Genomic DNA, 19,848 nt, shown 5'->3' with positions numbered 1-19,848 from the left:
AAACTGCCAGGAGAAGAAATTCCAAGGAGAAGTGGACCCAGCCTGGAAGTCAACTGCTTCGTGAGAAATAAAAGGGCCAGAGTTTACAGATCACAGTTTCTGGATATCAAGTCTTGCAAAGAGTTCACAAGCCTTAGAGAAAAAGCAGATTGTCATGCCCAGCGCAGTGCAGGTGTTTGAGGGAATGACTAGGAGGAGCCTTGCATTACTTCACAGCCTTGCCAATGTTAAAGAAGCTGCTGCCTGGCACAGCAGAACATGTTGAGCAAAGATGAAGTGATTTCCATGGCATCTCCTAATAACAGATAAAGCAATCTTAAGAAAAGATCAAATTCCTGCTAGAGTCCAGACTGTGTTAAGCAAACAGTGGCTGTTCCTGTCCTCTCTTCTTCTGCAATATGAGTTTTGCATTGCCTTTCACAGGGTGGGGTAGTCAATGCAGGGGAGTTTATTTTTCATTCACATGATGAGAGAGATCAGATGACCTTGGTGACAGGTGTCATGTCCTGTTTTTGAGACGTCATGCTAAGCAGCAAAGCTCGGATCACTACCAGCAGTTTCGTTTTTCCCCAGCTTCTTTCTCACAGAGGAAGTAAATACAAGAGCTGCTCCTTGTGGCCACACAGCAAGACTCTGAAATGCAGTAAAACACAGGGCAAACTGCAGTTTTGAGAGAAATACTAAAGATGCTTCAATTGGTTGGCCTAGAAGGCAGGTGTCCTATGAGCTGGGGATGAAGAATAACTGGCTAATGTTACCAGTATGGGCAGTGCTGTGCCAGGTCCCCTCTTATAGCAGCTGAAACACTTCACAGCTCCAAATGGGTCACTGAAAGAAGCTGAGGGAGGGGGCACTACAAGTGAAAGTCAGCCCCCATCTATCGGGGCCAGCACCTGCAGTGTCCTTTCCTTGTTACTTTTTCATTAAGATCAGATCAAAATGGGTCAGTGGCCTGATGCAGTGACACTTAGATGCTGAGACATGATAACCTTTAGTTTTATGCTGGTAACAGAAAATAGGAATGCCACAACTTGCTACATGTGCTATAAAATGTATTTGCTAAAAACATTGTGGGAATAAACAATAGCTGGGAATAAACAATATATGTAAGGGGATATGGCTGAAGTTCTGAAGTTACTGGTCACAGCTCATGACTTTTTGCTGATCTCTGGCTATTTTAGTTGAATACTTAACTGATACCATGGATGGAGTGAGCCCCAAATCCCTTCTCTTGTAGCTAAAGAGAGACTCCTAGTTTTCTTTCTCTCATGTTGCCTTCCAACCAGGGCAACTCAGACTCCAGTCCCCAAATCAGCATGCAGTTCAGGAGAGGTTACTACAGCTATGGCTACATCAGCAAGTCATGCAGCACCATAGCAAGGGGGTACAGAGGAAAGCCGTCGGAGCAGGGGACACATGGCCACGTGCTGAGGTTTTACCACACACTAGCTCTAGTCTGATCCTGGGAGCTTAGTGCACATTAATGGGTGAAGTGATCTTCTAGTTAAGTTTCACCTGTTTACACACTCCAAGACCGCTCTGCAAGATGAGCCACAGTAAGTGGGGGCAACCAGGAAATTCCTTTAAAGAACGTGTCCTTCATCCGAATTAATACAACTTAGAGAGAACAGGTGCCTTGTGAACCCAGCTCAGCATCCTGAAACCTCGCTAGCTGGAAGAACTAGAGGACCGACTAGAGCTAAGAAAAGCACCGGTGGCCCTCAGGGATACTTCTCCTTTTTTCTGTATGTGCCTGTCTCGACAGAGAACCACTGAACACTTCTTCTTTGCATGTCAGTATAATCTCATTTTGCTTTCACATAAAATCCATTTCAGTTTGAGTCAAGTGTTCTTGGGCGGGCTGGCTGGCTTCACAGTATATACCAGCTTCAAACAAGATCACTGCAAATGCAAGATACACAGGATCGCTCCTCTACCAAGCTCTGACTGCGATTAAAGACAGCAGTGAACAGGAGTCTCATGGGTAGGCAATACCCAAATCCTGGCTGCCTCTCCAAAATTTCATTCCCTGACATTTTCTGTGGAAAAAATTGTATGCCACTTTATGTAAGCCTCAAACCTGCCTCTCCCTTACAAGTGCTGAATCAGAGATTAATAATAAATATTATTTTATTAATTATATGGCTACCAAGGGTTTTCCTAAAATACCAACTGCTGCTATGTAAACACTATAGTTATCTAGATAAGTTATCTCATACCCTACCTCCACCTCTTTTATGTTCATCCAGATCTTGGGAGCCAGTGAGTGTGCATCGATGCATCTGAAAAGACTGGCCATCCTTATAACTGCAGATGCTTGTGACAGAGCAGCTCTGCAGCTATGACGCAGAAATGGAGCTGCTGGGTGTAACTCAGAAAAGAAATTATGCAACCCAATCTAAGAAAGGAATGAAGTGGTAGCAAGTAGGGCAAGATTGTTTTGAAATAAGAATGAATTATTATTGTACATTAAGCTGATTATGCATCCGGGTTGAGATGTTCAGAATGGGTGGGCTATGCTGTAGTTGGGAGAAGCCAGGCACACAGCCAGACACATACAATGTGTGTGTTTGTGTGGCTGGTGGCAAGCGGTTCCATCACCCTTTTCAGAGAGTACTGCAAATATGAGAGAGAGCTGCCAGATGGCAGACATCGGAAAGACACAAGGAGAGACCAAAGCATAACCACATTGTGCATGGAAGTAAGTGGATGGAGTCCATCTGCACATGGAAGCTTGCAATTCACACTCCTCGTGTGAGCTCACAGGAAAACGCTCACAAAGTCAGAACCGAATTTCCTAGCCTCTTCAGCATAACCAAAAAATCAGGACTAGGGTCTGGACTGATCTCATCCAAGGTTGCCTAAATCTAGAGGAAATCTAGATGTAGTTGAGCAGCTCTTGGTGTAGGGCACACAGAAGGGCTGCAGGATGACAAAACTGACTTTATAATGCTCTTGCAGCTCATTAGCTCCAGGGCTAGTTAGAGACTGGATCAGCCAGTACATTATATTAAAGTTCCAAAAGCAGAAAGCACAAGAAGTACAACTATGTTCCCTCTTCCTCTTCCTTCGGCTGTCACTCTCCAGGCGCAGGCATAAGGATAAGGTATCCTAGAGCTGCTGAATGCCAACGTGGAGTAGAGAGAGAATTTCAATGTAGCTGTTTTCTCAATTGCTTTATGTTAGCACTTCCAAAAAGTTGTTATAGACACGATTTCCAAGAAGTGAACGCAGTAATAGCTGGAAGAAAAGAAAGCTTTTTTTTTCCTTCTAGAGTCCAATCTGGCATTGACCAAGTTTCTTGCTTCTCTATAAAACTTTCCATCTTTTCCACTGTCAAGGCAGGCTGAGGAAACAGGCAGCAACATGGCACTCGTCCCCATGTCCTCCTCTCTCATCTCTTCTGACTTGACTCAGGACACATGCAGGCAGGCTGAGCTGCAGCCTTTCTGGCTCAAGTGACAAGTCTCTATGTAACATGCTTTCTGAATCGCTTGTCTATGTAATAAATAATGTCTTTCCATTTCTGATGTCTTGAAATTTTATTCTTATCCCATACAAGCCCAAGTAAGAGAAGTCTGAGACCCCTGTCTGGATGCTTGTTTCCAGGCATGTTAAGAGAGAGACTGACAGCTAATAGGTTATAGCTACTTGAAATGAGGAGAGTGTTCCAGCTTATACCTCTTGGAGGCAAGACAGAAAGATAGTATCTTAATCCTACCTGCTTAATTCCACCTACCTGTCTCAGCTCATATCAAATGTAAGTGAAACCAGGCAGCTCAGAGTAGTTAATTTGATTTACACCAAAGAATAAATCTGTATAGACAAACCTGTATGAGTTACTTGAGCTGGCTTTTGATACGTTTATTCAGTTCCACCCTACTCCAGTAACAAAAAGGTCTAGAAGAAACACCAAGATGTGGGTGTTGGTCTGTGATAGATTTTAACATCTTCCATACGGTAGCTGCATTTGGGCTGCATTTGGGTGTATGTTTTTGTTGGGAGTCTGGATTGATAGAAGGTGCTTTGTAAGAGCTATGAGCACTTGCACACTGCTGTGATATAATGGGTTATTAGCAACTTGTCAGTTCATGTTTTCAATTACTGTTATTACCATTATTTTAAAACCATGCGTGTTTCTAAAATTGTTTTATATCAGATAATAAGTATATACTCATTCTTTAGTTACAGTAATCAACATTCTCAGTTTGATTCTGCCACTTCAGTTGCTCCAAGAGCTGGGACTGGTTACCACATATACAAAGCTCTTAGCTCTTTTCCATGCATAGATCATAACCTCCTAGTTTTAACTCTTGATGCCCAAAGACCATCCTTCCTATATCTGTCTCTTCTATGACTCGTTCCTGTCAACAATGCCAACAATTTCTTTAGAGTTTGCTCTCCCACCCAATGATAGGTCTTGAAAAGGAGTATCTCTTTTTTAATGAACTAAAAATGCAGTTCCTAAGCAATTCCCCTTCTTTTTGCATGTTGCTGTGGAGCACATTTACTCTAAACCAGCTCTAATGAACAGCTTCCATATGAGCCTCTTGTGGGCTACTATTACATTTCCTATCAGTTGTGCATGCATTCCCCAGCCCTGGTAGGGGGCATTGCAGATAATTGCCAGACTGCAGTGCTGAGCAGTTAAAAAGGCAGTAAGTGTCCATATAATTGAAAACAAGATGATAACTACTAGTTAGTGCAGAGAAAAATCTTGCTTCTTAAAGTTACCTTAAAGAAATCTGAGTCTGACCTAAAAAGAGGCCAAGTACCAGAGCAAGTCAATAAAAGCAAAAGAGATTCTGTAGCGTGGCACTGCTGGATGCAACCACAACTTAAAGTGTGATACTAAAACAGAAAAATGTTTTCCTGAAAAGCTATTGTATTGGGCTGGAGAACCGCTCTGAAGCACTTCTGTCTCCCATTTTTTTCTGCCTTATCTCTGCGACAGGAATTGCCCTTTCCTATCCATTTCTCTGTTACATAAGCTTGAAGAATTGTAATCTTCCTTGCAAAGGAAGAACAAACCAAAAAAAAAAAAAAAATCCAGATCAAACAAAACCTTGGAGTATGCTCCACAGGGACAAGCATTAACCCTAGGAAAAGAGACAGGGTTATTTAATAGAATGGATTGAATTAATTTTTTTAGAAAGCCTTGCTTGTTGGTGCATATGCATTTTATGCTCCATCTCCTGGATGGAGAATTTAATTTTTTTCTTTTCATATAGAATCTAAATCTGTTTTTTTAATGGTTGGGAGATACCTTTTTTCTAGAGCCCTGAAACTGTGGTACAGTCAGCTACATTTAATTAGGTCATCTGATGTAATGTACTGCTCACTGGACTACACGTGTATTATTCGAAAGCTGAAGCCTGCTTCTTAAAATATGTTGACATAGCAAGATCATATTAGACCAGCACTTCATGATTCATCTTGGCTTCTGGTAACTATCTTGTAGAAATCAAAGTTTTGCCTCATCCTAAAGTATAATAACAATGTGGGACCTTGTTACCTGAAAGTTTGCTGCTCTCCTGTCAATACACCAAGCATCTCATCTAGATTTCTTACAGTAGGAAAGGAAAAGAGTTGCCAAGAGATACTCATTATGACAGGTGCTCAGTTTTGAAACTCATTTCAGACCTTGGGTTCACCATTGCCCAAGTCACTTAACCTTTTAGTCACACATAAAGCATATTTTTCTCACAACTGATACGGCATTTTCTATCCATGTGACAGCTCAAATTGTTCAAATAACAAATATTTTCTCCACTTCGCAGCCAACATGGGGAGAAACGAAATGACCATACCAGAGCTCAGGACAGAACCCAGGTGTGCTGATCCCTGTCTGTGCATATTCGCACATTGGGCATCACAGTCTGACAGTGCAAAGCACAGTATAAAGCTGTGAATTGGTACATGGACTACAGTTTTACTAAAGGTACAGAAAGAAAGAGCCAAACTAACTTTTTGTTAAACATGACAAGGTTAGGAACACGTTGGATTTACTTTTAAGGAACAAATATACAAATACTCTTATTTCTCACCTGTATATTTGATTTCTAGCTGGTATAGTTGTAGCCAGCATTTCCACCAATACTAGGAGGTGGCTCTCTAATCTAACCTACCAATGGTCTGCTTAATGCATATGGCCCACATTCACCCTTTCTGTGGCAATTGGCTGTATTAAGAAATCCAACAATATCAAATAATAAAAGTGAGCTTAAAACTCTGCTCCTGGCTTAGCTGCAGCCGGGGGCTGTATTGTAGGTGTACTGAACTCTGACACTTCCACCTCTTCTGTATATACTGGGGACACCTGCCTTGGGGTGCCAGAAATACCACGGAAGCCACTCATCCCCAAAAGCCTTCATCTCACATAAAACCATTACCTTTAGGGAAACAGTGCCAACTGTTGTTGAGTGAGATTATAGCCTATTAAGATGTAATGAGTAATGTGTTTAAAAATGAAATTTAAATGTTGTCATATCTTTTAATGCAGTCTAAGGCTTGATGATGTCTGTAGTTGTACTTGTAGTACAACTTGTAGTTGTACTTTGACCGGATGAAAGCTCTGAGCGGAAACTTATACAGTAGGTAATATTTACCCTGGCAGTGAATCAGTAGGCAATGTCTGCTGCTTTTATTGCTCTGTGGAATAGAAGTTCTGAATTTTCACTGCAGTGAACCATTTATTGTCTTGAAATTGGCAGCAGTCACCCCCAGCTGGATGTCTGTATGTTTTCTGTTTGTGAACAGGCTGATCCCTGAGAAACAAGCTAGCAGACAAGTCAACTTCTTAATGGATTAGAGAAAATCCTTACTGTGACACATTTGAGCTTGAGGGGAGCTATTATTTTGGGAAAGGCCAATTAAAGACCTTTTTAAAACATGGACTTTGTGAACCTTAAGTTTGATATTCTTACACTGCCTTAGGTTGTGCCTTACTTTGCATAACCCAGTGGACTTTTCTAAAACAATATGTCACATGTAAATGGCACTGGGGTCAAAAGCTCTGCGTTGAAGGTCAGAGCAGAGCTTGGTGTCTGGCTAAGCCACTGAACTGCCTAAATTGTTCCCTTCTTCTGTCTCCCATTTTTTTCTGCCTTGTCTCTGTGACAGGAATTGCCCTTTCCTATCTGTTTCTCTGTTGCACAACCTTGAAGAATTCCTTCTTCTAACCAAAAGAGGAAGGGAGCCCAAGAATAGCCAACAGCTCAGTACCCAAAATGAGTGTAGCATGTAAAGATTATTCCACGTGCGTAGAGTCAGTCCGATCAAATCTCACAGTCTCGTGAATGTCACAGGATGTGATATTTTGTTAATTCTCCTGCTGATGGTAATCAAGGAACGACACAATAATCTTGACTTCATTAACATAATCACACATAAATTTCTAGTCTTGTGGTTGCTGAGAAAACATGAGCAAGAGAGTCTTAAATCTCAAAGGTAAATAAAATCATTTCATTGTCATTCTGACCCTTTTTTCACTCCTCCTGGCTTAATAATCCTAATGTTTCCTTGCTGCTTCCTTTATACAATTACACAAAAAACTGTTTCAAAGTGAAATGTCCTGAAACAGTCTTTGCTCTCATCCCCAATCAGACAGCTTTAGGGTTTGAATTTTTTTTCCTTTACTGGTCCAGAAGTGTGTGCTGATAATATGCAAAAGCTACAGAAATGTGTATTGGATATTCTGACAATTTACACATGGCTCGTTTTCTCTGTTCTTTCAATAAAGGGCTCCCATGTTGTTTTTCTTCCTTAAACAGTCTGTGGTCAGGCTGGGACTAAGAAGATCTGGGCTCCATTCTCACAGACTTCCTGCATGACTCTGGGAAAGTCACTTTAACAGTGCCTCAGTTTTTCTGTATGAAATGGGGATAATCATATTTCCTTTTCTGGTCTGTTTCGGACTGTAAATTCTTTTGAACAGAGATTGTTTCTTAGCGCAGGTATGTACAAGGCCAAACACAACCAGGCTTTATAACTGATCTCTGTTTACACTAGATAGTCTGTGGAGCAGGGACTGGAGTTCGGGTTTCCCCCTCACCCAGGCTGGTTCAGGATGTGACAAGGCGAAGACGCAGAATCCAAACCTCCCTACATCTGTGCACAAGGCACTAGCTAGCAGTCTACAGCCTGGCTACTAATAGGTGAATAAGCTTGCATTGATTTCCATAGGATACAAATTGGGGAACAGTTTAAAGTTATTAATGCTGGTGTGACTTGCTTCTGGCATGACTAACCATTTATGGACATTCTTTTATTAAAAAAAAAAAAAAAAAAAAAAAAAAACCAAAGATCAGGATAATAAATTCAGTATATAATCCAAGTCAAAGAATATGCTCTGGGCAGGATTTTTTCCAGTGATCTGGATGGCACTCTTTGATGCCTTGTAACACAGCTTTCAAAGATGGACAGACACATATTTGTCACATGATGCTTTTCTGGATTATGGTAAGCTCTTAAAGATAGACTTGGTTCCCTTACTCTTTCATGGTATTCATATAGTTTTAAGACATTTGCTGATAACCATGTTTTAAAGTTTGAATACTTGATATTTTCAGGAAGAAGTGTGAGAAAGAAAGAAAAACACAATAGTTTCCGATCATCAAATATTTTGGGTGAGTCATTCGCCTGCATAGCTAGATAAATGCAACAGGACATCCTGTAACTGTTGTGCAGTTTCTTTAACTTCTACATTTTTTTTCCTACAACATAGATAGTGAAGTAGGGAAGAAGGTGGGAGTGGATTCCTGCCTATGCAGTTATACTCTCCTCTACACTTCGATCCTCTCGCATGTCATGAGAGGGAAGTCAGTCAACCTTTGAGGTAACTGCCCACCCAGTTACGGAGACGTTGTGTTTACATCAGCGAGATGGCTTGTGGTCTCCCCCTGGCCAGCAGTAGGGAATTCAAAGACAAAGCATCCTGAGGCAGGTTAGAGAAGCTGATGTAATTTTTTTGAGCCTTTTGTCTCTCGAAAAAGTTTCAGCAATGACTAGCATCAGAGGGAGAGAGTAGCTGAGGGTCTTCACTGGAGCCTTCTTGGAAAAGACCTGTAAGAGAAGAGAGGTCTGAAGCGGGTTCTGTGCCAACAGTCCTTTCTCTCATGCATAGTTTAGAGACTAATCTTCCCCCAACCTGTTTTTTAGCTCTCCCCATGCGAGTAGAAGAATTTCTAAGAGATGCTGGTTTTCCTTTTTGATACCGATAAGGAGATACAGCTGATCAGAATAGCAGTAAAAATGGCATGGCTGGATTCAAACAAACCCTGCCTTAAATTAAACAAAAAAATAATTCAGAACATAGTAATTCTGTTCAGACAGTTGGTATATTTAAACACAACAGAGAAAGAAGGAAGGGCTGAAACACTTTGGCAAAAAAGTGCTTTCCTCATTCCAAGCTGTCTATAACTATAAACAGAGCTTTGAACTTCAGACCTATCAAAAGTCTATCTGTTATTACCTAAAGGTTTTGGAAAAAAATATCAGACATCAGGTAGATAAGCATTTAGTCAGAAATCTTAGAGTAAGTCTGAGAGACAGAGTGTTTATATGTGTGCGTGTTTGTGTGTGCACATATGTAATCACTAAAAATTAAACAGTCAGCTTTATAACTACAGATCAAGTAATGGGAATTAGTGGAGAGATTAGAAATGAATAAGGCCTGACTTTCAGTAACAAATTTTGGAGGCATGACTTTGCACTGGAAATAATTGCAACTTCCTCACATTCGCCTTCCTCCTTGAAATCCCTTCTCAAGACTTATGTTTTCTGTGACATTTATAAGCAGGTAGCTGATCAGGCTAGAATGATCATGTGTCACTGAGAGATGGAGGGTTTTATTTACCCTGATTGACAACTGGAATCACCAAGATGTCTAGGAGCTACATAAGGTAAGGTAAGGTAAGGTAACATAAGGTAACATAATGTAACGTAACGTAACCTAACATGACATAACATAGCATAACATCCTGCCCCTGTGCCCTCCTTGTTTAATTTTTCATTCCCACTTAGTATATATTCTTTTTACTTAGTATCAGGAAATGCCGCTCTGCATTTGCACAGGACATAGCAAGTAGGTCTCCAATTGTGGTTGTGGTTTCAGTAAACCCCATTATTAATGACCAGTAATAAAATCTGTCAATAAATAAGTCTCATAACTTCATGATCTGACAGTGAAATGAGGCAAAGTCAGTGTTTAAATGCTATTACTATTATATCTGTTTAGTTCTGGCACTGTTCTTCCTCTCTCACACACACATATAAAACCTCAGCAGGCAGAACAGTAAAGATAAGGATCCTTGTTTTCATTTTCTATTTATATCAACATTTTCTCCAGGATGAACATTTTTCTTTAGTTCTTTTACATAGATTTCATATACACTTCTTCCATTCCTTCATTCTTTGAGTCTTTTCCTGTTCTGGTCACAGGCACATTGGCAGCAGGCATTTTGTTCTTTACCTTGGCCAACTCTTTTTTCCAGTTTTCAGCCACCGATTCTCCTGTCCTCCCCCAATGTCATCTGCTTCACAATTGTTTCTGTCAACAAAACACCTTCCACTCCCTATCTTCTTTCCACCTCCGGGAATTCTCCGGGGCAGGGACTGTCTCTGGATTTACATGTATGTATATTTATTTATCCAGAAAAAACCCTAACTCCAGACCTCAACACCCTATTACAGTAAATAATGCTAGTGTGGGTGAGAAAAGCTTTTACTTATTAATTCCAAGTACCTCCTGGAATTACTACTGAAACATGACTTCCTACCTTGGCCAAAAGGTTGCTATAGCTTATGATAAGTTACTATAAAGGATACCATAAATTTCATCATGTCTTTCATCAGTCCTTGAGCTCCATCCCCAAATGTCTTTCTGCTCTTTTTCTTTCATCTAGTTTCAGCGTCTGCTCTGACTGCTTTCACCATTAATGTAGAACGTTTTCTTTCTCCTTCTTTTAATTGGAATAGCCTTCCTGAATAACTTTGTTTTCTCTGCTTTTCTCCAAATCCTACCTGAAACCTATCTTTCATTCCTAATTTTTCTCCCACAATTGTTTCCTAAAACCTTTGATTTAGTTGGCTTAGTAAAATATGCTATGAAAAATACCACAGGAAAGAAAGTGTTGCTTTGTTCCAGATGGTACTTTCATTTCTGTAATGGCTGGGAACTCTCTTTAGTTTACTTACTAACGTGCTTTCAGTGTTTGTTGTTGGTGACTGTGGTATCAATTTTCTGTTATGTTCTCAACACTTAGTATGGCGTAATCACTGTAATCCTTCTCTTTGTACAGCAGAACATACCTAGTAAACCGGTTTAGGGTTGTACTTCCCTTTATCTTTGATAACTGACATGGTTGAGCTGATTCACAAAGATAAGTCTTTTCTTATTAATTAACTGAAAAGGTTTTAAAAATTTAAATAGAAAATAAATAGTGCATTTGGGAAGGGAAATAGAGTTTGTATTATGCTGCTGTTAGTTTTTACATTAATTGTTGTATTTATTTATTTTTATAATGCATATTTCAATGGAAGCCATACACTGGATAATACCAAGAAATATAATACTCACGAAGCATGTACTTAAGTGCACATATAAGTGTATTCAGAAGCTGCGTGCTGGTTTTGCGTGAAAGTATGCATAATTCTAAGTCATCTCTCTCTATCTGGCCTATTTTGGCCTTATCCAGAATGCAACACTGTCAGAGAACTAGTAGATGTTTTGTATGGATGTTGTCACTGTCCTCTTCCTTGAATACAGCACAAACCACCTGCGTGGTTCACATCATTGTTCACAGCCTAAGCAGGAAAATGAGGAGGAGACCAATTTATCCTTTCTTGGGTAGGCTTGGTCCCAATATCCTGGGGTCGGACAGTATCACTGCAGAAGCTTGGAGGTGCAGTGTCCAGGGAGGTGATATGAAGTCCCCTCCCAGCAGACATCACAGCCTCCATGCCACGAGGCTTTGACAGGTGCTGAGCCTCTTCTCCACACAGCATCTTGATCCTGGCTGTTGGATTCAGCATCAGAAACCTCTCAGCAGCTGCCGGCAGAAGTAGATGAACATTGTGGCTATCTTGTGCAGGTGCTTCCTGACTGCCTTGGAGCTGAGGTGGGTCTAACACACCTCCTGTATCAATGGCCTTCTCTGCATAGTCTTCCATTCACCAGCACAGCAAGCTGAATGATAATCATCAGTCTGTCCTACAGATGCTTCATTCCTAGTGAACATCTATCTGCCTATGCCTTTCTTTGACTTCGTATCCTGCCACAGTACAGTGTGGTAGACAGTCCCCTGTCACGAGTGTGAGATCCAGGAAGGTGCTCCTGCAAACTCAGCTGAAGCTTCCACAGGGCTCCAGCAGTGATTTTCCCTCCACATGTTCTCGCATTCACACAATCCCCCTCTGAGGCTCCACACAGTCTTGGGACCCCCTTGCCTACTCCCTCCCAGCAGATGCCAACAAAGTGGTCATAGAGCAGGCCAGGAAGAGGCCACTCAGTGGAGAGGTTCTCAGTGCTGCTGAGTCCTCCTTTTCTCTGGCTGTCTCATGCAAGCTGACAGTTTCTTTGAGTAGTGGGAGTCCCATGGGACTGCTTCATGGAGCTTTTCAGTGTTTCTCTTTATAAGCAAGTAGCCCACACTTGTTCCTGTTTATCTTCATTTGTATTCTCCACTGCTTTGACGAGGGGAAAGCCACACGGTCAAAGGTGAATGGGCTACTTAGTTCCTGAAGATTTTATTTGCCATGACCAAGGGGTCTATTTGCCCAACACGATTTCTAAGTGCTATTATTTAATATTTTTATTATTCTAAATAGTATCCATTCTGAGCTAACTCTTTCAGGAAGTACCAGATTGTTAGTTTTCACCATGTGCTTACATTAGCACATAGCCTTAACTTTGTTTTGCGAGCTGTAATAGCAAGTTACTATCGTTGCTAGTCAAAACCAGACTTTTGCCAAAACTGCTATTTATAACTTGCCTTTCAAGAAACAGTGTAATACTGACTATGACAACCATGCAGTTGTCAGATACTTGCTGCTTCATTTTTTCAAATGTCCTTCAGCCTTTAAAGGAGCACAGAAATTTTGCTCTACCAGGCAAGGTTAAACTTACTTACACAATTAATAGAGTCCTCTTTTCTTACACTTTGCCTTAATGATATATTTGGATGAGAATAAATGTGTCTTAACATCTTTGTTACATTTTTATGTTTTTTTCATCAGGTTTTTGTTATTCTTGTCATGATACTAAATTGGATATTAAGAGCCATATTTTTAAATTTGGCTTTCAAATATCAAGCAATGAAGTAGTCATACATGGTGTGAGACAGGACATGTCCTACGCAAACACTGGATGAAGCATCTGGATATGATCTGGATGGGTGGGCTCAGCCTCATATACAACAAGCTGCTTGTGACTCTCGGCAGTTTTTACTGTTCCATAGATTTCTTCCAATCACTACCTGAAGAACAGCTGAGGGTTAAAATAACTTCTTCCAGTTCAAAGATAATTGGGTACTGATGAAAAATTGCAAAAAAGCAGTGGTGTGTATGAATCAAAAGTGTGATCTCACTTTGGGGCCAGTGCTGCTGACAGCTGACCAGACAGGGCAGAAAGCTTGAGTGGAATGGGGTAAAGGAAGCTTATTTAAGAAGAGGACCTTGAGAAGACTGAGATGAGAATTAGCAGACCAAAGAGTGTGGAAGATAGACTCAGAATAATATAAGTTGGAGACCATTTAGTCCAACTTCCCACTCAAAGCAGGGCTAGCCTCCAAGTTAGATCCAGTTGTCCAGGTCCCTGTTTAAAATTTCAAGTATCTCCAAGGACAGAGCTCTCTAGGCATCTGTTCCAAGCATTTAGCCACTCTCATGGTGAAAATATTTTTCCTTATATCCAGATGGAATTTTTCCTGCTGCAACCTTGGCCATTGCCCCTTGTTCTTTCACTTTGCATCTCCAAGAATCTGTCACCTTCTTCACTAAAACATACCTTTAAGTAGCTAAAGATTCCAATTAGACCTCCTCTGAGACATCTCTTCTCCCTGGTGAGAACAGGTCTCAGCTTCTCCTCATATGTCATGCAATCCGGTCCCCTAATCATCTTTGCAGCCCTCTGCTGAACCAACTCCAGTTTGCAAACTGATCCATGGTCAGAAAGGGGTAAAAGATAACAAGATAGGAGAAAAAGCAGGAGAGGAAATTAAATGTGGAAGAAAACTTCCAAAAAGCTAGGCTCTAGAAGATGGTATATCTAAAAGAAAATGGAAAGTGGGAAGGGAAAAAAATAGCAGGAGGAAAGTGGCCACATGGTTCCAGCTATGTCCTGTAGCTCTATTACTTGAGCATCTCAAGAATTTGGCCCCGGAAGTTTTTATCTGAGAGCTGTAGTCCCACTGATTCATTTTAAGGGTTTGAGTTGACCTGGATTTGTTAAAAAAAAACTAATTGAAAAACTAGCTAATTTTGTACTAATATGAGTAAATTATGCAGAGGATGAAACAGGAGATTATTCACATATGATGGTGCCCATAAAAATCAGCGATACTGTTTTTTGCATTACACTTATTCTCTCACAGATGAGATGTCTTAAGTTAGACAACTCTGAGACACGAATGTGAGGATGGCAGAAAGGGATGCCTAGGCACTGCTTTCTTGATTTTCTTTCTTGCAGCAGGCTTGACCTTGAGCTTGCTGTGCAACCACTTGCCCATTTATTTTGAAGCATTCTGATCTTCCAGAAGCCACTCTCCAGATTACCTGCATAAGTGTTGTTTGGCAGTTTTTGCTTGAAATGTTTATCAGGGCTGTAGCTGTTACCAGTAGAAAGAAATTTCTTCTATTGCTTTGGGAATGCTGTGAACTGTTCCTCTGTTCATGAGCTTGACAGAACAACTGGCTGTTGCTCAATGACCCCATCAACATACTTGGCAGATATCAACTTGACACATCAAGGCATGCAGCTACTTTGGGGGCCTGGTAATGTCAGTTCTTGACAATGCCTTAGATTCATGCAAAGGTGATGGCAAAGCAGAGCGACATTTTGAGTAATGTCACTGAGCAATGGGACAGCAGCTAGTACATTTTAAAATGTGTGTGCATCATTCTAAAAAAGAATTTGCCTTTTTAGAGAAAATGTTTATGTAATTACCCACAAATCTAAGCCATTATATAGTTATAGGGATTGTCTGATAGATTTTGAAGCATGTAGCTACCTCTGCTGTGGATGTTTGTTTTTTCACTCTTGTCATCTTATTTTTTTCTGACTAATCAGTCCACTTAGCTGAATAAATGTTGCCTCTTTTCCAGAACTGTCATTTATACTGAGATAATAATGTTATAAATAAAAAGCATTAGAAAATTTACAGAAGCAGCTAAAATATTTGTAGCTAGCATATCATTCCATAGCACATCAAGTCTAAATCCCAAGTTGAAGAGGAGATCAGAACTCAAATAGAGAAGTAGGAGAACATGCAGAGTCAGACCATCTGGCCAGTTCTGTCCCATTTGAGCCCCAAAGAGATGGAATCCAGTTCAGCTCTTTTGGTGGGGATATCCAAGAAGCTGGGAATCCCTTACCAGGCACGCTAGTTCTAGCTGGTTCTGATGCCTCACTTTCCCTTTAGGTCCCTATCTGATAGCCTTATTGGGAGATGAAAGACTTGGAAAAGATGCATCATCCTTAAGATTTCTCTAACTTGTGCTTAAGCCAAAGAATAGCATTCGACAGAGGTTCAGGCCCCAAACAATATTTATTCTGTCTACTTTCACCAGCTTTATTTAGCAGAAGCTGTAAAATTGGAAAAACTGTCTGTACAGTAGCTTAGATAGTAGATAAGAATTAGATTAGAATCTAATGTGTAGTATGTATTTTGGTTAAGAATGTTAAAGACGGGTTCTCTCAGTTTATCTCCGAGCTTGCTTTCCTAAGGACCATCACAGCTGCACCTGAACAAATGGCAATGCATTTGCACAAATAGCAAATTAGCAATTTGCTGTCTAGTGTAAGCATTTCTAGACTTCGGGGGACCACAGAGTGCACTTCTGTTTTTCTTTTAGGAAGAAAATTTGGTTTACTTCTGAGGACTAGTTCACTTAAGTTTAACTCTTTTTGAGTAAGAGGGCTGGCTTAGTGACTGCCATGTGTGCATACGTGGAAGCTAATTATGGGTTATACTAATAATCTTGTGTTAGTAGTGTAAACTGTTTGACTTGTCCATGGAAAGCTAAGTTTAATACAATTTTACATCACAGTATGGATGACAGAAAAAAAATGTCCAGATATTTGCCATTTGATCTCATACAGACAAAAATTAACTTAGTTAATCAGACTTTTCTTAATATGCATGCTCTCTACAATGTTAGCCTAATTCTCTCTCTCCTCCCACCCCCACAGCTCAGTCTTAAATTGTTTTGGCATTTGAGATGTGTTTATACTGTCTATCCTTGCCTCTAAGGCTGTGGTTCAATGCAACAGTAAATCTTTTTTTTTAAATACTATGGGATCAAGATTGCAGTGGCCATCTGATGCAGAGAACTGCCCTGGTACATATAGTAAAAAGTTTTGATGGCTTAACTTTGTATCAGCAGATTTTAAGCTAGTTTTGGTATAGCACAACTCCAGTGAATATCCCACAGCTTGCCACATCCCATTGCCATCTTGTCTCCACTCTGCTCATTCTATTTAAAGACAATGAGCCCCAGATGTCACCAGTAAGCTTATGATCTTAGTCACACTGGCCATCTCTAATGTGTCTGTGCACACTGTAGTCGGGTTCTTTGTCGCAGATCTTATCCTAGGCTGATGTCTTGCATCAGATCTCTTCATAAGATCTTTTCCTCAAGCCTTGCCTTGCCTCAACATTCATGCAGCTAGTCTGGCAACAAGCACTGTTGCTGACTCAGAGCCAGGCTCCAAGCTAACTAAAACAAGGTCTACTGCAAGCCATAAATACAGCTGGTGTTCCTCAGAAACTGTCCATCCCAGTTCCACCACTTACACTGCATTGTGCTGTGGACCTTTGTAGGCAATACATTTAAATAAACAGCTCACCATTTCCCACAGATGCTTCAGCGGGGACATCAAAGGGACTTGCAGAAGGATAAGTCTCTGAATAGTTCTGCAAGGTGGCAAGGGACACCAATAGAAATGAAAGGCCAAGTGTTGCCTGTGCATCTCTCCATGGTGGAGATGTGCATGCTTCCCTTCATCACAGGTCAGTACACTCCCTTTAAGGTAGAGGAGGAATTTGAGCACAAGGACCTGCCCATCATGGAAAAGGAAACCAAGGAGAATGGATACACTCTTGGTAGACAAAATCTCCATCTATTCCCAAATGCTCCAAGAGTGCTTTTCTTCTTTTCCTGGGATATCTTACTATTTTTTAGGCATTCATTCTGCTCTCAAAAACTTTGCTAACAGGCTACCTAGTATTTGATCTAGAATGCTGCTCCCTAACTCCTGCATTCCTCTAAGCCTGTGCCAGAGGCTTCTGTCTTGGGTTGTCTCAGGCTTGCACCGTAAGGTACCTCCCCATTATTACTACCCGGGGTGTCCCCCTGTCCACCATGGCCATATTGCATAGCATGGTCCTGAAAGTCTTCCAGGTCTGGGATCCCAGCATGTCCCAGTATTGCTTTCTTATACTCAGCAATCCTATCCCTTGGAAGAACCACTTGTGATATTGTCCGGAGTGAAGCTTGTCTCTGAAGAAGAGGTTTCACCAGAAGAGCCATCTACCTTCACTGTCCCACCCTGTTGCAGGCCCACTGTATTTTCTGTCTCAAAGGCAGTGTGTCAGGCCACACATCCTTCAGGAGTGTATGTGATTCCACTCATCCTGGGACCTCCTCCTTCCCCCAAACCCAGCACCACATAGGTTTTCTGCCCCTTAGTGAACACATAGGCTTTCATGGCTTGGGAGTAACCTATCCCAAGAGTAAGCACATGGTAGCTACCAACAGTTGAGCAGATCCAGGCAGGGGAGAAGCTGTTGGTGCTAACCTTCAAATAATCTTTGGAAAGATTAATGACCTGTTTAGCTGAGGAAAGAACAATGATTATTTTGGTTCTCTTGCTAAAGCAATTCTATGGCAGAAAGAACAACAGACACTGTCCTGGACTAGATAAAGTGTCCTAGGACATCCATAGAGTTGAGCCAGGAGACAAATGCAGCTGCTGTTGAGCTTGCAAGCACTGGTGTGGTAGTGCAGGTTGGTAGTGGCCATAGTGAACATCAGAAATACCTGCTCCCTCAAAAGCTCCTGCCACCTCAGACTTGGCCATCCTGACTTATTCATATCCCATCCTAAACACCTCCACACCAGATAACTTACCAAGGCTCAGCAGCTGCTAAGGAACCATTCCTCGTACTGCAAGCTTTGCCTAAAGGAGACACTGCATGGTCATCAGTGAGATTCTCGCTACAATCTGACCCCAGACAAGAACTCTGGCAGTGTCTTCCACACCCTCAGTTCAGTTATGTCTGGAAATAGCTACCATGTCCAATTTTGTTCATGATCTGATTTTCTTTTTGCATTTGTTTTTCAATGACCTCCTGTACTTTTTATTTGTTTCCAGCTCAGAGTCTTCTTTGTGGGCTTTCATGACAGTGCTGGATGGCATCAGAGATGTTATGCATTGAAATCTAAAAGATTTCAAGGCCTGGGGCTGAGAGTTGCAGAGCTGGGACAGATAGGACAGCACAGCTGGTATTTCAAAGTCAGTAAGGCCTGGATCCAAGAATGGGATACAAAGGGCTTCAGGGGGAAGCAGCAACTGGGAACAGGAAAGACAGAGAAAAGCTGATTTGCTGCTCATGTCCGACATATGCATGATTTTAAGTTACAGCGAACAGGTGTCAGCCACTCAGCAGAAAACAATTAGACAGGTTGTCCCTGACAGCATGACCCTCACAGTTTTCACAGGAAATGAACAAGCTGCAGCTGGTGGAGGGACAGCTCTAGTTCCACTTGTTAAACTCCTATCCTGCCACCATCTGCTCTTTCGGCTCTCTGAATTTTTATGAAGGAAACAACATGCAAACAGGAATCTAGCTTGGAAGGGCAGCTCACTATCCCCCAGCTTCCTTTTGGACACATTGCAGAGCCACTCTGAAGTGCTGAGGTGGCAGTGCAAGAGGTTATGGCAGTGGCTATGTTGCTGCTAAATGCAAGTAACAAGAGGTAGGCAGACATCCAGTACCAGGGTGATTTGGCAACTCCTTTGCTCCGAATGGGATCAGCAGCAGGTTTGTACTTGGCATGGCTGCAGAGCATCAGACAGGCATGAGTTATGAAAGAGGTGAGTGCCATATGCCTTGCCAGACCAGCCAGCCTGAGCTGACAGCTGTAAAGTATCTATAATGATCCATGATGGCTCTCTATCGTTCTTCATGACTTTCTTGCTCATGAGAAACTGTGCCAGGTGCAAAGGCAGGGAATAAAGAAATCACGCTATCATGTAGCTATTATGGGTAGTGGAGCCTTCCAACAGGTCCTGTATGTCCGCAGAGGGTGCAGGCTGAGAACCTTACGGGTGGCAGATGTCACCTATTAACTCACACCAGTAGATGTCACCTACCTAAGCCCAGGCTGACTGACAACAGACCAGGAAAAGTCAGGTGGTTCCAGGTTTCAAACAAAGAAAGCAACTTTTTTCTCAATGGCTCTCTTCTGCCCCAGGTAAGAGCTCCCTCTTCCCACAAAACCTTTGCTGAAAGAGGGGGCTGATAACTGTAATCAGTACCTAATGCTTCCATCAGTGCTACCACCTCTGACTTCAGTAACTCAATGTCCGCACATGTTGCCTGATGCTCTATGCTATCCCATAGGAAA

The sequence above is a fragment of the Dromaius novaehollandiae genome, chromosome 2 (assembly GCF_036370855.1).
Source record: "Dromaius novaehollandiae isolate bDroNov1 chromosome 2, bDroNov1.hap1, whole genome shotgun sequence".
NCBI lineage: Eukaryota > Metazoa > Chordata > Aves > Casuariiformes > Dromaiidae > Dromaius > Dromaius novaehollandiae.
Note: the sequence above shows the minus strand (reverse complement) of the source record.